The 20,081-nt window shown below is 37.1% G+C and overlaps 1 protein-coding gene across 7 annotated transcripts in view; it reads left to right on the plus strand.

Annotated features, from left to right (window-relative positions):
* Nucleotides 1-20,081, plus strand: part of MAP3K13 (mitogen-activated protein kinase kinase kinase 13) — a 205,527-nt gene that overhangs the window by 91,409 nt on the left and 94,037 nt on the right. The window contains exon 1 of one of the 7 annotated variants that reach the window (XM_004473733.4): nucleotides 8,007-8,270. The exons of 5 other annotated variants lie outside the window; for them this stretch is intronic. The gene's annotated coding sequence lies outside the window, so the exon portion shown is untranslated. Of the gene's footprint in view, nucleotides 1-8,006; nucleotides 8,271-20,081 lie in introns of those variants that run through there. One more of the 7 variants, XM_058295492.2, reaches the window with a different exon arrangement.

The following is a 20,081-nucleotide window of genomic DNA, read 5'->3' on the forward strand; positions in this document are numbered from 1 at the left end:
TCCTTGCACGCATCAGCACTGCGCATGGGCCAGCTCCACACGGGTCAAGGAGGCCCGGGGTCTGAACCGCGGACCTCCCATGTGGTAGACGGACGCCCTAGCCACTGGGCCAAAGTCCTCCGCCCAGTAAGGGCTCTCTTGACTGTGACAGAAACCTTTGTCAAACTGGTTTAATTAAGTTCCCCTCCCCCGCAAAAAAGGGAGGCTAGTGAGAAGGGATTTCTTGACTTACGTAATTGGGAGGTCCAGCAGAGTAACTGGCAGAGTAACAGGCCTGATTAAGTCTAGGTGCTCAGTCACTGTTGACAGGAATATGTCGTCTTCCCTTCATCTCTCAGGTTGCTTACCACCGAGCTATATGTGAATGAAAATGACAGCACTCTGTTTACATTGTCCTTATTATTGGTATCCCAATGAAACAAATGTGCTTCCCCTCACCCCACCCCCGGTAGTTGTAGCAAATGTCCTGGGGATGACTCGATAACTCTCACTGGCCGGCTTGGGTCACGGACCTGTTATGACGACCTGGGACGTGAATTGACCAGGCTTGGGTCACATGCTCATTCTTGGAGCCCTAGGTTCAGGTGGGTCAGCTGCACCTGAACCAAATAGAGTTAGAGAGGGGGAGAGACAGTTTCCTCAAATGGAGAAAATATAGGGCAAATGTTTAAAAAAGTGGGAGATGTCTACTACTCTCATATTTTGATCTTCAATTGCATTGCCTGCAGTATGGGTTTAAAGTTGAAATGCCAACTTGTATCCAGCTTTTAAAAACAGGATTTGGAAAGTTAAAACAGGATCAGAAGAATAGAAGTTAGGTGGTTAAGGTTTTTTTTTAACAGAAGCTCTCCGAATGTAGTTGACTCCATGTGGATGAGTAGTGTATGAAGTTCCCTTATGTTCTTTTGATGTGTAAAGTGTCTTTATAAACTGACCCATGTGGAGCTGGCCCATGCGCAGTGCCGATGCGGGCAAGGAGTGCCGTGCCACGCAGGGGTGTCCCCGGCGTAGGGGAGCCCCACGCGCAAGGAGTGCACCCATAAGGAGAGCCGCCCAGCGCGAGAGAAAGTGCAGCCTGCCCAGGAATGGCGCCACCCACGCTTCCCCTGCCGCTGAGACAACAGAAGCGGACAAAGAAACAAGACGCAGCAAAAAGACACAGAAAACGGACAACCGGGGGAGGGGAGGGGAATTAAATAAATAAAAATAAATCTTAAAAAAAAAAAAAAGGTATTGTTTTTAGTCTCACAAAAGTTTGATTTATGGAATCCTGCCAGAATTTTTATATTATGGAATGGTGTATTTTGGAGATGTTAAATATTTTATTAATTGAGAAATCCATTTGTTTTGATTTGTTTTAGGACATTTATGTTACCAGTTGGAGAAGAATTTTTACAGTCCTCAGTAATAGTTATCCTTTTGACAGGGATAATACATTAAAACTTCATTAAACTGTTAGCATATAAAATCTCTAAGCAATTGCTTTTCTCCAGCTGTCTAGATGTTTTATTATCCTCTGATTAAAAATATTGACGATTTCAAATCCAGTTAACTCATAATAGTCTACAAAGTCTGCCATAATTGTGTGTACTTTTATGGTTTTCTTTTACCCCAATTAAGATGATTTTAGAATTTACCAACATCTTTTTTTAAGTTAATAAATATGTATTTAGTAAAAAATTTTATTTATAGTTTCCCTTTTCAACAAGGATTTAAGGGCTTGTCATAAAAAATATATTTATATAATAAGGTTAACAACGTATATATCAAAGGTAAAACATGGAAGAGAAAGCAAATATGCTAGGCATAGAAGTTAAAATATATATAATTGAGTATAAAATTGGCTTTGAGCTTCCCATCAGCAGAGGTAAAAAAACAGTGTATTACATGTTACATAGGAGACATCAAGCATGGTAATGAACAATGCAAAAGCAATATGACTGTTTCTTATAATAATTCTTGATTATTCTTGATAAACCTTGAAGACTTCATGTTGAGGCCATAATATGAAAGTGTAACTCAATGATAGTGATTCTGCTACACTTTCCATTGGTATCGTATATTTATTACAACTGATGAAAGTACATTTTTATAATTGTACTGTTAGCTATATAGTTCATAGTTTAGTGTAGAGTTCACCCTTTGTATAGTGCAGTTCCCTGAATTTAAAAAATATATTACCATACATACAATGTAAAGTTTCCCTTTTAACCACATTCAAATATATATATATAGGTACTGTTAATTACATTAACAATGTTGTGCTACTATTACCACTACCCATCACCAAAGCATTTCCATCATTCCAAATAGGAACTTTGTACATTTAAAGACTTAACCTCCCATTTCCTATCCCCACCCCATCCCCAGTAACCTAGTAATATATTCTAAAGTCTGACTCTTTGAATTTTCTTATTCTAATTTTTTCATATAGGTGAGATGATACAATATTTGTTGTTTTGTGTCTTGCTTATTTCACTCAACATGATTTCTTCAAAGTTAATCCATGTTGTCACATGTGTCAGGACTTAATTCCTTTTTATGGCTGAATAATATTCCATTGTATGTATGTTTGTGCATATATATATACACACACACATATATATACACACATATATATACCACATTTTATTTCTTATTCATTGGCTGATGAACACTTGAATTGGTTCTGTATTTTGGTAATTGTGAATGATGCCACTATGAGCATTGGTCTGCAAATATCTGTTCAAGTGCCTGCTGTCAATTCTTTTGGGTATATACCTAGAATTGAGATTGTCAGATCGTGTGGTAATTCTGTACTTAACTTTCTGAGGAATTGGTAAATTGTCCTCCATAGTGGCTGCACCATTTTATATTCCTACCAACAATGAATGAGTGTTCCTGTTTCTCTACATCCTCTCCAAAATATGAAAATTTCCATTTTTTTGATAGTAGCCATTCTAATGGATGTGAAATGGTATCTCATTGTGGTTTTGATTTGCATTTCCCTAATGGCTAATAATGTTGAGCACCTTTTCATGTGCTTTTCAACCAGTTGTATATCTTCTTTGGATGTCTATTCAAGTCTTTTGTCCATATTTAAATGTGCTGCTTCTTTTTAATTGTTAACTTGTAGGATTTCTTTATATATTCTGGATTTTAAACCCCTATCAGATGAATGGTTTCCAAATATTTTCTCCCATTGTATATGTTGTTTTAATTTCATGATAAAGAACTTTGGGACATGAAAATTTTTAGTTTGATGAGGTCTGATTTATCTATTTTTTCTCTTGTTGCTTGTGCTTTGGATGTAAGGTCTAAGAAACCATTGCCTAACACAAGGTTCTAAAGGTGCTTCCCTACATTTTCTTCTAGGAGTTTTGTAGTTCTGGATTTTATATTTAGGTCTGTCATCCATTTTGAGTAGATATTTGTATATGGTGTGAGGTAGGGGCTTTCTTGAGGTTTTGATTCCAGGATCTGCATAGTTGTTGAAATTTCCCTTGTTGAGCGAGTAAAAGGATTCATAATATTTGAATAACAGCATCAACAACAACAAAACAAACAAAAACTGCTACTATTGTCATTTACTGAGTACCTCTATAGCAGGTACTATGCTAAACTCTTTACATGCTTAGGTTATTTAATTTTCATATAAGAGGCAGAGCCTATTGTTATCTCTATTTAATAATGAGAAAAATAAAATTTGATTTACCTACACTTACATAATTAATAAGTGGCAGAGCTAGGATCTGAACCCAGATCACTTTACCAGCATTAAAAACAATATATTGTGGCAGCCTATATACAACACCAAATCTCCCAATTTAACCTCTCTCATGTACAATTCAGTGATATTAATTAAATTCACAATATTGTGCTACCATCACCACTCTCCATCACCAAAATTTTTCATTTTCCCAAACCCAGAACCTATTAAACAGTGACTCTCCATTCTTCCTTCCAATCACCACCACCCCCTCCATAACCTGTAATCTCTCTATGAATTTGCTCATTCTGAGTATTTCATTTAAGTGAAGTCATATAACATTTGTCCTTTAGTATCTGGTTTATTTCACTTAAAATGATGTCTTCAGTGTTCATCCATGTTGTTGCATGTATCAGAACATCATTCCTTTTTTACAGCTGAATAATATTCTACTTATGTGTATAGTATACTACATTTTGTTTATCCATTAAACTGTTGATGGACACTTGTGTTCCTTTTACCTTTTGGCTATTGTGAATAATGCTGCTATAGACAGGTGTACAAATATCTTTTTGAATCCCTGTTTTCAATTCTTTGCGGTGTATACCTAGAAGTGGAATTTCTGGGTCATATGGTAATTCTTTAAACTGTTTGAAGAACCACCCATCCTATTTACCACAGTAACTTATTCATTTTATATCCTCACCAACAATGTACAAGAGTTCCTATTTTTTTGCATCCTTGTTGTTAGGGATTGAATTATGTCCCCCACAAATGACATATTTAAGTACTAACCCCTGGACCTGTGGGTATGAACCCATTTGTAAAGAGTATCTTTGCATATGTTATTAAGTGTTGTTAAGGTGTGTATGTGAACCCCATTGCAAATAGGACGTTTGAAGATGTTATTAGTTAAGGTGAGGCCAAACTGAAAGACAGTGGGTCTTAATCCAATATGGCTATAATTCTTTTGAGCTGAGGAAATTCAGATCACTGAGCAGATGATGTTGAACTTCTAGTCTCCAAAACTGTGAGACAATAAATTCCTATTGTTTAAACCAACCTATTGTGTGGTGTTTATTATAGGAGGCCTGGCAAACTGAAATACTTGCTGACACTTATCTTCTGTATTTAAAAACAAAACAAAACATCTTAGTGGGTTAAGTAGTATTTTTTATTTTTTATTTGCATTTCCCTAACAGCTAATGATATTGAGCATCTTTTTATGCAATTACTGGCCATTTGTATATCTTCTTTGGAGAAATGTCTATTCTAGTCCTTTGCCTATTTTTTAATTGGGGTTGTTTGTGTTTTTGTTGTTCAGTTGTATATCTTTATATATTTTGGATATTAAATCCTTATCAGATACATAGTTTTCAACTATTTTCTCCCATTCTGTTGACTAACTTTTCTCTTTCTTGATAATGTACTTTAATGCACAAAAGTTTTAAATTTTGATGAAGCCCAGTATATCTATTTTTTCTTTTATTGTTCATGCTTTTGGTATATCTAAGAATCCATTGCCTACTTCGAGATCCTGAAGGTTTTTCCCTATTTTTTTCCCTAAGGTGTTAGCTCTTGCATCTAATGCATTTATCCATTTTGAGTCAATTTTTGTATATGGTATGAGGTAGGGGTCTACTTTTACTCTTTTGCATGTGGCTATCCAGTTTTCCCAGCACCAATTGTTGAAGATACTATATTTTCCCCATTGAGTGGACTTGGCACCCTTGTCAAAAGTCAATTGGCCATAGACATATGGGCTTTACCACTGTACATTGTTGCCTGTGAAGGGAATCTGAGTCTTCATGCATTAGCATTTGTGTCATTTACTTAGAAATTATTACAAGGATAATAATATCACTGTATTCTTTCTTTTTTCTGATATTTCTGTCAGAGATTTCCACTTGGTCATGATACTTTGGACTTCTCTTAGATTCTGTCTCAAATGAGTCATTTACCCTTTTTAAAAAGCCCACAATTTTTTCCCAAGAAACAAAAGCTAGTATAGTACATATGTTTATAGAAGAATAATTTTATCTTAATTTCCATTCTTAGATTTTTACCTAATAATAAGTTGTGAATTTCTTCTGGAGTAATGAGACCAAAGTCATCTTTCAGTCATTATTGAAATTTAAAGAGGTTCATTGTTTCTTAAAAGAGCTTACACACCTTGATAATGGATTCATAGTCCTCCACACTCAGCATGCCCAAATGCTGAAATAAAAATAATTTGCGATGATGAGACTTGGTTTGATATCACTAGATTTGCAGTATCCCATACAGTAGCCTCAGCCACATATTCAGTATCTCAGTCATACTGACCACATGGGAAATACTCAATAGCCACTTGTGGCTACTGTGTTAGTGCAGGTTACAGAACATATCCATCATCACAAGAAGACTCTTGGGCACTACTATTCTAAAATGTACACTTTTCATTTTCTCCCTCTCCCTACCTCCTTCTGTCCCCAAACAACAATAGCTTCCTCTGAGGATGACCTCTATACCTTCTACAATTTGGGGGAGATAACTTATCTTCCCAATGATTTCCCATGATATTTGACATGGAGAAATTTTTGTTGGCCCAGTTGATATTTCTGTGTTTTAGTAAATATGCTAACCCAGACCAAGTTCATCTTATTAAAGTGTCAAGTTCATAGAGCCAGCTAGTTTTTATTTGTCAATCTAGGTAACTATTATTAGAGGAATTTAAGGTTCTGTTTTGTTTAATAGTTTCAGAGACTACCTCCATCCCAGGTAGACTTGTTAGTAATGATGTTGCTGTCTGAACTTACAGCAAACTTCTTAGCTTCTGTAATAGATTTGGCCTTCTGTTAGTATGTATTATTTTGAAAGAAAAAAATGTGTTCTATAAATCTGATTTTTTTAGTGTGTCTTCCTGGATGGCTTTGATTGCTATTAAAAGGTACAGCAATGTACTCTCTTCATCTTCTTACCGGTAGGTCCTAAAATAATCTTGGTGTATGGATCTCTTAATATAGGCCTATATGGAACTCTCAAGCCTACTAGGAATATACCAATACTACAAAGCCTTGATCACTCCCATCTTACCTGGATAAACCACTTTGGATCTATCTTTTCCCTAGTGATAGTCATAGCAAGCTCCTTTTGAGAAATTTGTTGAATAAGTTGTTTGTCAATGATAGTGTATTGCTTGAGTATGTGCAAAATTACACTTATCTTTGTTGTGTGTAAAACAGTTCTGGAAAGTTTATGTCTCTGGTTTGGACTCTCCACAACCAAATAGAAACAAGCTACCCTTTTCATTCTCTCGCTGTACAAAATAATCTGACTCAAAGACAGAGCAGATTTCTGTTCAGAATGCTTTTGTTCATTTGATACCTAATAACTGAGGCCTTATATTAACCACTATTTATGCCAGTTTCAAGGATTTGAGACCATTTCCCAAGTTATAAAAAGAATTTGTGATCAGTATTAGTAAAATATTGTTAATTGTGAAGTGAAATGATGGGGCACAGAGGTAGTAAATTATATTAATCTTCACTTTTGTGTAGCTTAGAAAAAATTGTAAATTTTTCAAAGGGCACTAGCCCTTTGAGTGAATTTAAAACGGCTATGTTTTACTATTAATAATAGTAAAAGGTATCTTTTGAAACCAAAATTTGCTCTAGGATTCATTAAGAGCCCCTTTGGAACTGTGCCTTAATTGAAGGTCAGAAGTTCTATAAACCAATAAGGAAATCTTTTCTTTATTTAAATGTAGCAGTAAATTACACTTTCACACCCAGTTTTCATGCATCACAAAGATAAGCTAGATATAATTATTATACAAAACAATTACATTCATGTACTATTGTCTTATATGGTACATTTCCTTAGTCACTAGATTATTATTTCCATGTGCCCTTTCCATATGATTTTGCTTTTATAAGTCTTGTTCAGGGTGTTCATGTCCACAGGTCACCAGCTGTAGAAAACATTTCTATTTTTAACATGGGCACATTGCTGAATAGTAAGCAAAGGGTTAAAGAAAATGGGTCTAATGAATAAAAGATTATGTGATGTTTTTTATATGCATTTTTTTGGTAGCATTGAGTCCACTGAAATTCTATTTTTATTTTCTCATTCAATCGCAATAAATAATGTTTTCATGACTATCACTGCTTGAATGCGCGCGCGCATACACACATACACTCACACCTCCTCAAGCTGCCAGACTAGCTGAAGGACGGGGCAGATGCCTGATTGGTGGGCTCTGTTTATTCTGTGACCAGATTCCTTCTAAAAGAAGGCAGGCCGTGACTGCCTGAAGCCTATTGGACGGGTCTTCTCTGGACCCTCCCTTTCTTTTTCATGGCACACTCCACGGCGAAGTCTGTGCGGAATCCTAACCCAGCCCAATTTACATCCATTCATGAATCTGTGACGTCAGCAAGCCTTTAGACTCCTTTGCAGTGGGCTGGAGGATTGTGTGGGTGGAATCCCCTTCCCCCTTATTTTTCTAATTCTCCAAGCCTTTTTGTTGTTGTTGTTAAATTAAGCTCCCATCTTCTAAAGCAAGAAAATGGAACAACATGTGTAGGAATTCTTCATTGTCGTGAGTATTGAACTCTATTTTTCTGTTTCATTAGCATTAATTTCATAAGGACAGATGGTAAATGTATTTATTTGAGGTGATTAGAAAACTGATATTATTGAGGCAGACACAGCGAGAGAGACAGAGACAGAGGCAGAGAGAAACCCGAAACCTCCGTTACAGCTAGGAGCCTCTGAAACTGACAGCTGGGTTTCCTTTGCTTGTCTGCCTGCTTAGACGTGGACATTTTTCATTTACGGTTCTGCACGTTACCTCCGGATGCTGGCTTGGCGTGCCTTAAAGGAGGACTCATTTCTCTGAGAGGTGATGTAGATGGTTTCAAAGGAAAAACCCAGAACGCCAGAAAGGTGCTGGGGAAAGCAGGACCAGCTAGACAGAGCGGGTTCTCTCCTGCTGAGTGCTTGTCTTCCTTTCTACTGTCCTTCCTGTCTTTTCTCACCCTTCACCTTGCCTTTGTTTCATCATTGTGTAACAGTCAATATCTTGAGATTGCAATTTGGGGAAGCTGAATACTTGTTCAATCATTTTTTCAAAAGCTTTTATTATGGGAGCTATCATAGTATATTTACACATATTTGTAGCTCTTTAAGTCACTCTATACATTTTACGCTCACTGCCTGGAGAAACCGAAAAGTCTGTCCTAGAGGCAAAAGGGGAATTATCCTTAAAATTCTAATTTTTTTGAAGTATCCCCTCAGGAAAACTAAGATATGGTTTCTTAACTATGTTCCATAGTTATATTGCATAGAAATGCATATGGTATTTTTCTGAGGTGTTCTTCCAACTGAAAACGGTTTATTCCACTGTGTTTGGGAAACATGGGTAAGTTCTGATATGCTCCACGTGTTAAGTTGGTTTGATAGTGCTTGTAGTTTTAACAAAAAGTATTTGTGACTGAATTTGTTTTCCAAGGCTCTTGTGTATTTTGGTGAAAGTTATGATAGTAATCAAGAGGGATGTGACACTGTGATATGTTCTGCCACTGAGGCAGCTCCTTAACCCCAATGATCTGATATAGCATTTTCCAACTGTCTTACTTTGAGAAATTTATAGTCTGCAGCATGCACCTGGTTGTTCTTTCTGGTGAGAGAAAAAGAAAAATACCTATTGTTTCTTATCATAAAGTCTTGTCATATTTACCTTGTATTAACCAATACTTAGTTCTGAAATTATCTTATTATCATCTTTTTTCATGAAGCAAGGCTTCTAAATTGTGGATCCAACAATTTGAGTTATTCTTTTTAATGAATCTTCTAACTGTGAACTCATATTTAATTTCAAAATCATTATGCTTGAGGATTTAGTATTTTCTTTTGTTTCTCATTTTGGCATTGTCCTTACTCAGCTTTCATTTTGTTTCTTTGAGCACATTTGAACTCACTAGAGTTATAGGAGAGTGAAAACCTGTGCTAAATTAGATCTAAATGATCTAAATTAGATCATTGTCTTAGACTATGGTTGCATATTTCACTATTTTTTATTTGTTGGGTCAAACAAATGAGATAACATTTTAGATACCATTTCTCATATATGTAAACATCATGAGTTATTTCAGCATTTTCTTTAAATGTACCTTCAGAGACTTTGTTGAAAGTAGCAAATTCAAAGTTATTTCAAATTAGCGTAGCCTACTATATCAAAAGACTCAATTTTTAGGAATTTTTAAGAAGCATGTTTACATAATCAAACTCTTAAGAAATGTTCATCAGACTTGGTCTTCTTATGTACATTTTGCTGAGAGAGCTTTATTTCATAAAAGTAATACATTAGGCACTTGGATTTATTAAAAATAAAACTATTATCCCTTTAAGGCACACGATGGATATAGAATACCTCTCTCTTTCCACTCCCAGTGACTGTATTCTAGATTTTATTTATTTTCATGTATAGGGTACTTGTAGAAAAAAAAACAATAACTCTTAATTGTTTAATATCAAACAATAAAATCTTGTGTATCAGTGACTGTCAATAGATGGCTTTCTGTTTAAAACTGAAGCTACTCCAGAAGTAGGAATTAATTTATTTAGTAAACATAGTCAGTCATACCAGAGCTGTGTCCTGGGGAACTGTCAAAAGAATGGTTCCTAAAGGCCAGAGGCCACGTCCACTGGTATATGACCAAACAACCATAATTTAGGTGCCAGAACCGGTCAGTTTGGTTTGCACTATAAGCTACTGCTGAATCAATTGCTTGGGGAGCTCAAATGAATCAAGGTAGTCAAAATAACCAATTCTGCCAGGTGGCAGCCCAACTCTTGAAATTATGAATAAAGTAAAAAGTCTCTAAGAATACTACTTAAAAAAAAATTCATTCAAAACATAGTAGTACACTTCTTTCTGTATTAGTTATTATGCTGTAAGGATATGGAAGGGACAAAGATGTAGAAGATTCATTCTCCACCCTCAAGGAAACTAGAAGGTAATTACCAAGCACGCTTTATGTTGTGGTTCAGAAAGTTGTTCAAGGAAACTAGAAGGTAATTACCAAGCACGCTTTATGTTGTGGTTCAGAAAGTTGTTCTTGGAAACAGACTTTAACATTAGAATTACCTGGGGAACTTTTTCTTTCCTTTTTTAAATTATTCAGTGTTTTTTAGTATACTAAAAGAATTATTCAACCGTCACCCCAATCAATTTTAGAACATTTTCATCATCTCAAAAATAAACCTCATGCCCATTAGTAGTCACGCCTCATTTTCCCTCAATGCCCTCAGCCTAAGGCAACCACTAATCTACTTTCTCTATATATAGGTTTTCCTATTCTGGACATTACATATAGACATATAATATATGGTCTTCTGGGATTGGCTTATTTCACTGAGCATAATATTCTCAGTGTTTATCCGTATTGTAACATGTATTAGTACTTCATTTTTACTGTTGAATAATATTCCTTTGTATGAATATGACATTTTACTTATCCAGTCTTCAGTTGGTGGACATTTGGGTTGTTTACACTTTTTGACTATTATGAACAATGCTACTGTGAATATTCATGTACAAGTTTTTGTGTAGACTTATGTTTTCATTTCTCTTGCAGTTCCATATCTATAAGTGGAATTGCTGGGTCATATGGCAACTCTGTTTAACGTTTTGAGGAAATGCCAAGCTGTTTTCTAAAGTAGCTGTATCATTTTACATTCCCATTAGCAGTATATAAAGGGTCCAATTTCTCCACATCCTTGCCAACACTTAGTTTTATCTGTCTTTTTTTATTCTAACCATACTACTGGGTAAGAAGTGGTTGGTATTTCATTTGGGTTTTGATTTACATTTCCCTAATGGCTAAGTTGTTGAACATCTTTTCATGTGCTTATTAGCCATCTGTATGTCTTCTTTGGAGAAATGACTATTCAGATCATTTGCCCGTTTTTAGTTATTTTTTTCATTTGTCCATTTTTAAATTAGGTTATTTATCATTTTGTTATTGAGTTGTAAAAGTTTTTTTTTGTATTCTGGATACAAGTTTTTTAGCAGATATGTGATTTACAAATATTTTCTCCCATTCTGTAGGTTGTCTATTTACTTTCTTTTTGGTATCATTTGCAGCACAAAAGTCTTTAATTTTCATCAATTTCAATTTATCTCTTTCTTCTGTTGTTGCTTGTGCTTTTGGTGGTATATTTGATAAAGCTTTGCCTAACCCAAGATCCTGAAGATTTTCCCCCCATGTTTCATTCTAAGAGCTTTGTAGGTTTAGCTCCTATACTTGCGTTTATGATCCATTTTGAGTTAATTTTTGTGTATTGTCTAAGAAAAAGGTCCAACTTCATTCTTTTAAATATGGGTATTCAGTTCCAGCATTGTTTGTTGAAAAGACTATGTTTTCCTGCGTTGTTCTGTTTTGGCACCCTCCCTGGGGAACTTAGAAAAAAAAAATACTGATATCATACCCCAGCTTCTAGATCTTTGTATTTAATTGGTCTATGGTAATGCTCAGACATATGCATTTTTTAAAAGCTCCCCAGATTATTCTAATGTGCAGCCAGAGTTGAAAACTATTGGCATGCATAAAGAGTTTGTCTTAGAAGAGAGACACTACTGAATCAGAAGAGAGAATGAGTAGAGATAGAGAAATCAGGTATGGAAAGGAGGGAAGTTATAAAAATTACGAAGATCCATACTGGAAAGCATGAAATAGGAGTTAGTCATCTGAAAAGAGTGAGGGTATCCTTGGAAGCTAGTGAAGTATGTTGAATAAAAGGAAGAGAAGAAACTAACATTTATTATGTAGCTTCTACATGCCATAAATCTGCTAGAGGCTTTCACACACACTTTTTCATTTAAAATATAACACTCATGATGTGAAGTAGGTAACTATTATCCACATTTTACATATGAGAAGACAGGCTCAGAGATATTGCTGACTCAACCAAAGACACCAGGTAGTACACATCAGACCCAAATTTTTAAAGCTAGTGCTGGTTCCTAATCTCCTTCTCTTTCTTTACTAAACCCTAGATTTCAAGCATAGAGTACTGTCATGAATTGTTGTTGGTCCAGTCCAGCAAGAATCTAAGAGATTCTCTAGCGAGAACCTGGACCGAACCAAGATTTAGTTGGATGGTGGAGATAACAAAGGGTTAAGGGTTGGCACAGCAGGTGCAGTGGAAGCTAAGTAGGTGGGTGTACCTGAGGGTTATCATGTGGTGATGGAGTCCAGCTGGCTACCTCTGCCTAGATGTAGCTAGGATGGGAAGTTAAGGAAAAGAGGATGTACCAAGTAAATTTGGCAAGTGTAGCAGTGCTGCCATTTTATTTTTTCATTCATTTAATCAATAAGTATTTATTGAACATTTACTGTGTATTCTAGGTACTGGGTGTACAGCAATGAATAAAACAGACTAAAATTCTTGCCCTCTTGGGGCTTATTATAAGGGTGTGAGATGAACAATAAATAAGTAAATTATATAGTCAGTCTGGTCAGTGATACGTTTTAAGGAGAAAAATTAAGGTGGGAGGGAATGGGGAGTGCTGGGGGGGGAGGGTAAAATTCAAATGGGAACTTTTTCATCATATGGTTTAAGTGACAATACAGATTCCTCAACCCTTGAGGAACCATCAAACAGTGGTTTGTGTCTAAGTTGGGCCCTTTGGATATATAAAAAGAGCCTCTTTTAAAGTCAACATGTATATTTAGTATTTATTTTTTGTCTGTTTTGTTCACTTTATACTCAGTGCCTGGTACATAGTAGATACTCCATAAACATTTGTTTATTCCATGAGCGCCATTTTTTTTGAATCAGTGATCTTTCCACTGGGTGGGCGCTAAGTCAGAGGTAATGCTTGGGAGACTTTCTAAAACTTTGATTGCTGCCTTATTAGGATAGACCTTTCTAAATGTGTGTGTGTGTGTGTGTAGGGAGTCCTTCCATAGTAGCACCACTGAGAATCACTGCTAAGTAACCCATAGTTCACAATGATAATGTGTTCAATTTCTCAGGTGAATTGGGCCAGAGAACCACTCCTGTAAGTAATAGTGGAGACACTGAAAAATTTTTTTTTTGCTGCACATGTACCACCTTGAATACCCTTGGTATATATTGTAAGGGTTTTTTTTTTTTTAAGCCATTATATAACCATGTACCTGCCTTCTCTATCTAGAAAATTACTTATATTAAAATGGAGAAAATCAGCATGTTTTTGTTTACCTGCTATGAGGTACAGTGATGCAATGAAAAAAGAATTGAAGTAGGACTAGAGTAGCCTGTGTAGCAGTCTCAGGCTATCTTGACAATACTCTCTCATCTTTTCTATTTTTTACAATTTCTTTTCTTTTTTTTTTTTTTTACAATTTCTAATGAAGAAATTGTGGTTGATGATCTCAAATGTCCTTTCTAGCTTTAACATTGTAGGATTCTTGGAATCTGTTTGTTAATTACGAACATCAAATAGGCAAAAGACAATTTTAAAGCAGTTTGGTTAAAATCTACCTTTATTCCAATTCTTTCACAGTACTTTTATAGAAGTTTAATCTCTGTGGGATGCAGCTACAGCTGAGGAGGAGGAGGAGGTGTCAGAGTGTTTCAGATGAAGGTATCTGGGCAAGACCTAGAAAGGTTAAATCACTTTCAGATTTGCCCAGGGACTTCCTAATAAGCAGGAAATAGAGTCCTGATAAGAGCTGACCTCGCCAGCTTTAGGCATGCCCATTTTATTTTTATTTTTTATTTTTAATATTTATTTATTATTATTATTATTTTTTAATTACATTAAAAAAATATATATGAGGTCCCATTCAACCCCACCGCCCCCGCCCCCCACTCCCCCCACAGCAACACTCTCTCCCATCATCGTGATACATCCATTGCACCTGGTAAGTTCATCTCTGAGCATCACTGCACCCCATAGTCAATGGTCCACATCATAGGGCATGCGCATTTTAAATGTCATTTGTCTTGGCTCTTGCTTCTCTAGACTAAGAGAAAGCTCCCATTAGACTAGTGATTTGGTGGTCTAGGCTGAGCCTGGGGCTACAGACATAACCAGTCTTTGAAAAAAAGATTTTTTATTTTGTATGATAATTGCTAGCTTTTGAAAATTATTCTTTTCACAATTCTCCAGTACAAATTGGTTGATTGGATTGATGTTTTGAATTTGCAGATTTTGCCACAGAAAAAAGATAAATGAAAAAATTACAAAACAGAAAACTCCCTTTTAGTGTCATCAGCTCTGAGTTTTTCTTATATTCTTTTTCATTTTGTTTAATATTCAGGCAGAGAGGACTAATGTCTAGTCCTGACAGCTGTAATAATTTCATATGGTGTTTCTTTTGGTAACAATACTTACATGTGTATTGGTGTGGTAAAAAACATCTTGCAGAAAAAAGCAATTGTGACTCACAGGACAATGCTAAGAGAATGTGCAGAAAGTAACTGCAATTTTTTTTTTAAGATTTTAATTTTATTTACTTATCTCTCTCTACCCCCTGGTTGTTTTGCACTTGCTGTGTCTGTTCATCTTTGTTTCTTTCGGAGGCACTGGAAACTGAACCCAGGACCTCCAATGTGGGCGGCAGGCACCTAATCACCTAAGCCGCCTCAGCCACCTCAACCACCTCTGTTCCCTTTACTGTGCAATTTTAATTGTGTAAAATTTTAAGGAAAAACAGTGTAGGACTTCCCACTAACAGAGGGTAATTGTCTTTAAGGTGCTAATTTTTATTGTGAAATCCTGGACTAGGGGTAATAGTAGACTTCAACAGTTCTTAGAGGGCATTTTAGTGAAATTCTGGATTTAAAAAAGGCTGGAGAACTGAAGAAATCAGTTGATTGAGGGTGAAGGACTGAGGAAATAGCCAAAGAGAAAGGATTAGAGAAGGGTGGTAGGAAAAAACAAAAAGCCGTCTGCGAGACTGAGTTGAGCTGATGAGATGGGTGGCAGCCAGGACAGCAGTTTTCACTTTATACCAAAGGGAGTGGATCTGGACCCAGACATTTTGAGTCCTAAAGGAGGCTGTCACAGTTGCTATAACTAAAGAGGGCTCAATTTGCAAAATAAGCCCTCAGAGGCAATTTATTGCCCCTGAGGCACTGCACCTGCATTTCTAGTTATAGGCCCCGCCTGCATTTAATGGCACTCATTAGGCTATCTGCTAGGTAGAGAACTGTGGATAATTGAAGCTAGTGAGATAAAACGCACCAAAATACAAAGCCACAAATGCTTATCCCCCTTACTCCCACCCCCACCCCAGGAAAATAATCTCTTGATTAAAATGAGATTAAGCATTTTACTAATTCCTCACCAATTATTTCCTCTCAGGTAACAAATTCAAATACATACACACTGAAAAGAAGCAGATGCAACATATCTTTGGATATTTTCAGTCACTTCTTCTAGACCTAAATTACAGATTTATTTAAAATCTTTGCTAAGCATAGAGACTCCTGGGAGGGAAGCAGTTGTGGCTCAACTGATAGAGCGTCTGCCTACCATATGGAGGGTCCAGGGTTCGATACCCAGATCCTCCTGACCCGTGCAGTGAGCTGGCCCACGCACAGTGCTGCCGTGTGCAAGGAGTGCCATGCCATGCAGGGGTATCCCCCGCGTAGGGGAGCCCCACACGCGAGGAGTGCACCTCGCAAGAAGAGCCCCACACAAAGAAAAAGCTCAGTCTGCCCAGGAGTGGCACCACACACACACAGAGCTGATGCAGCAAGACAAAGCAACAGAAATATTGACAGTTTCCCAGTGCTGCATGACAAGAATGCAAGCAGACACAGAAGAACACACAGCAAATGGACACCAAGAGCAGACAGTGGGGGGCAGGGGAAATAAAATAAATCTTAAAAAAAAAAAGAAACTCCTGGGAAATACCCACCTGATATTGCAGCTGCCAGGGCTCAAGAGCCAATTTGGAATGAAATTTTACTACTTTGCCAGTTTCTCCCTTTCCCCCTTTTTTCTGGCCATTATTATTATTATTATTATTTAGCAGAATCCCTTCCATCTGTTTGTCTAATCAAAAATAATTGCACATTTGCTTTACACTGCTTGCATTCATGATCAAGGCTAGGTCCTAATCTAATCTTTTAAGTATTCTCAGAGACCTGGAGACCAAAGTAACAGTATTTTTTCTTGGAGAAAGAAAAACAATCACATAATCCTTTCTATCTTCTTTAATGATTTCTTTCTTCCAATCAGGGCTTCTGCCATAGCTCTTTGAAGCAGGGCTTACTCCCTATCACCAGTTCTGCTTTGAGAAAGTTTATCTACATTGATAAGGATTTCTTTGAACTAAATCTCATAACTATAATACTAGCTATTGTTGAACTACTTTTGCCACAGATTGTTTTATAAATAGGCTGTCTTTTTCCATCTAAGTATTTAAAACAAGAACTGCCATATGGGTTCTAAAAATTTGAACTAGATCTGAGAAGTAAAGAGGGATGACCAAGAGAATCTTATGATTAATATAGGAATAGGACAAAGTGGACTCTAGAATAAGGAAAAGAAGAGGAATCCAAGGAAGTTCCCATACAGGATACTGTAATGCTTTAAAGCTTTGTCAAGTATATGAGTAACATGAAATGGTAATTGTAACTTACCTGAAATGCACATGGCTTGTACCCAGAAATCCTTTAAACTGAAATATGGTTATGATTTTGAGTTGACTGTGTACTATGTTCAGAGTGAGGAAATTCTACTTTCCAGAGGCTTCTGTCTTCTACCATGGAAAAGTCTACCAGTATGTGTGTGTATGTATATCCTGGAAGAAATTTAAAATATAAAAGAAGAAAGGGATAAAAAAAAAAAAAGTAGAATAGCATTCCTTTCCTCAAGAACTCACTATTTGGAGAAATTGACAAAAAACATTTAAAACAAGTCTCAGGACTAAAAAAAAAATTACTGGGGACCCCAAAGAGCTTTTATTTATGTGCATTATAGCTTCCATATTTACCATGTTAGAAACTAAAGCTAATTTTAAAAATATTTATTAACATATTTAAAATAATAATAAGCCCCTTGAACACTAACAAAAATAACATTTTTTGAGAAAAATAACTATATTCTAACCCTTCAAAATTTTTTGTGAGAAGAGTAGCATAGCCAGAAGAGATTTTGCTAATCTCTTCAATGATAGACTTAATAGAAGACAGCTGGATTCTCATAGGACAGAAACTCTGCAGGGGTCCCTCTGGGTTCTTGCCCAGAGCAGATGAATTGGAGTCCATACCGAGGTGGTCACAAAAGAAAGCAGGTTTATTAACACTGGCAGAAGGACCAGAGGGTCTAAAATCTGCCTTCCCCGATTTTGAGGAGTTTAGGGTTTTTATGGATTCGTACAGGGGAGGGTGGAATGGTAACTGAGGCAGGATAGAATAGGGACCGAAGGAGGGCAGAAAACCTAATAAGCCGCACAAACACCCCTGTTAAGAGGAACTGAGGCAATGACCTGCTGGCTAGCATTAGTCACACAGGCACGTTAGGAAGGGGCGGCACACCCCCCCAAAGCCTGTTTCATCAGAAGGCAGCTAGCAAAGAGGGAAGGGGCAGGGGCACCACCACCACCCACCCACCTAGCTTTCAGGTTACCTCACACTTCCTGGACATGACCAGAGACTAATCACCACAGGTCAACACGCCCGGCAGGGTCATGGGCAGCAGTCAGAAGCCAATCACCACCGGACAGCAGTCCCCACATCCCTAAACCCTCATACCCCTAAGCCCCCCTACCCCTTGCTTATCAGCGCTGACCCTGGAGTTCTGTATACCCCCATAAAAGAAAGGGCCCCAGGGCAGAACTCCGCATTTCGCTCCCTCAAGAATACCCACTGTCAACTCTGAGGGTGTACTTTCCTCCTCTTGCCTTATCCCACAGTAAATTCTCTTCTTGCTTAATTAATTTGTGACTTGTCCTTGAACTCTTTCTTGCAACTAAGCCAAGAACCTGGACACCAGGTTTGATAACAGTTACCATCACAATAGTAAGTATATACAAGGGTGAGCCTAACTTTGAAATAACATAAACAAGGTAAGGTCATTCTAATGCAGGGGTTCTTAACCTTTTTTGTTCCATGGACCCCTTTGCCAGTCAGGTGAAATGAATACCATTGTAATTTATTTATTACATACATTCATAAGTGAAGGAAATGCTAAATTTCAGTTAGAGGTCAGAGAAAATAAAGATACTAAGCTGCTTTTTTTTTCAATTCAAGCTCACAGACCCCTGAAATCTTTTCCATGAACCACTGGTTTAGAACTCCTGGTCCAGTGAGTTTTAGTAATTTCAGGTATCAACTTTGGACTATTCTACAACATACTGGAAAACCCTATATATAGTGTTTCAGCAGGATAATTGCATCCATCATCCATTTGGAATCTAAACCCCCTCTTGATGTAGAGGGGGACTGGACAGAGTCATCCCAGGGTCCACAGGATGGAGGAATAGAGTATGGATTAGAGTGGACTTACTGGTGTTCTCCTGGGGAACTATTGTGATTAGTATGGGAAGAAATTGTAGTAGTGATGTGGAGAGGGTGGCCACGGTGGCTGCTAATAGTCGGGAGAGGGAAGAAGAGATATGGTGTTGGGGGCATTTTCAGGATTTGGAGTTGTCCTGGGTGGTGCTGCAGGGATGGATGCTGAATGTTGTGTGTCCTGTCATGGCCCACTGGCTGGGCTGGGGGAGAGGGTGGACTACAATGTGGACCACTGTCCATGTGCTGCAGTGGTTCTCCAGAATATATTCACCGGGTGCAGTGGATGTGCCACAATGATGGAAGAGTTTGTTGATGTGGGAGGGGTGGCGTGGGTGGGTTGGGAGATATATGGGGACCTCATATTTTTTGAATGTAACCTTTAAAAGAAAATAAAGAAAAAGAAAAAAGAAAAAACCCAGCTAGGCACTTTTGGTTATCAATTAAGCAAATAAAACTATTTTAAATGTTAGGTGATGGAGGACAGGCCTGCCCTATTCAAGACCCTGGTGTTCACAGAAACCAAAGTGGAGCTTTAAACACATTTAAAGTACTGTGTTTCAGTAGCTACTTCCAAAATATTTTATTCTGTTAGTTGCTGTTGTAAATAAAATTGTTTTCTTGATTTCCTTTTTGGATCATTTCTCCCTAGTATACAGAAATATCACTGATTTTTGGGTATTGGTTGTGTATTTCACCACTTTGCTAAATTCAGTTATTAGCTCTACTAGTAGCTCTACTAGCTTTCTTGCAGATTCTTTGGGATTTTTTATGTATGGGATCATGTGATCTGCAAATAGGAAGTAGTTTTACTTTTTCCTTTCCAATTTGGATGGCCTCCCTTCCTTTTCTTTTTTTCTTTCTTCTTTTTCCCTAATTGTTCTGATTGCTC

Source organism: Dasypus novemcinctus, chromosome 4 (genome assembly GCF_030445035.2).
Source record: "Dasypus novemcinctus isolate mDasNov1 chromosome 4, mDasNov1.1.hap2, whole genome shotgun sequence".
In the NCBI taxonomy this organism is placed as follows: Eukaryota; Metazoa; Chordata; class Mammalia; order Cingulata; family Dasypodidae; genus Dasypus; species Dasypus novemcinctus.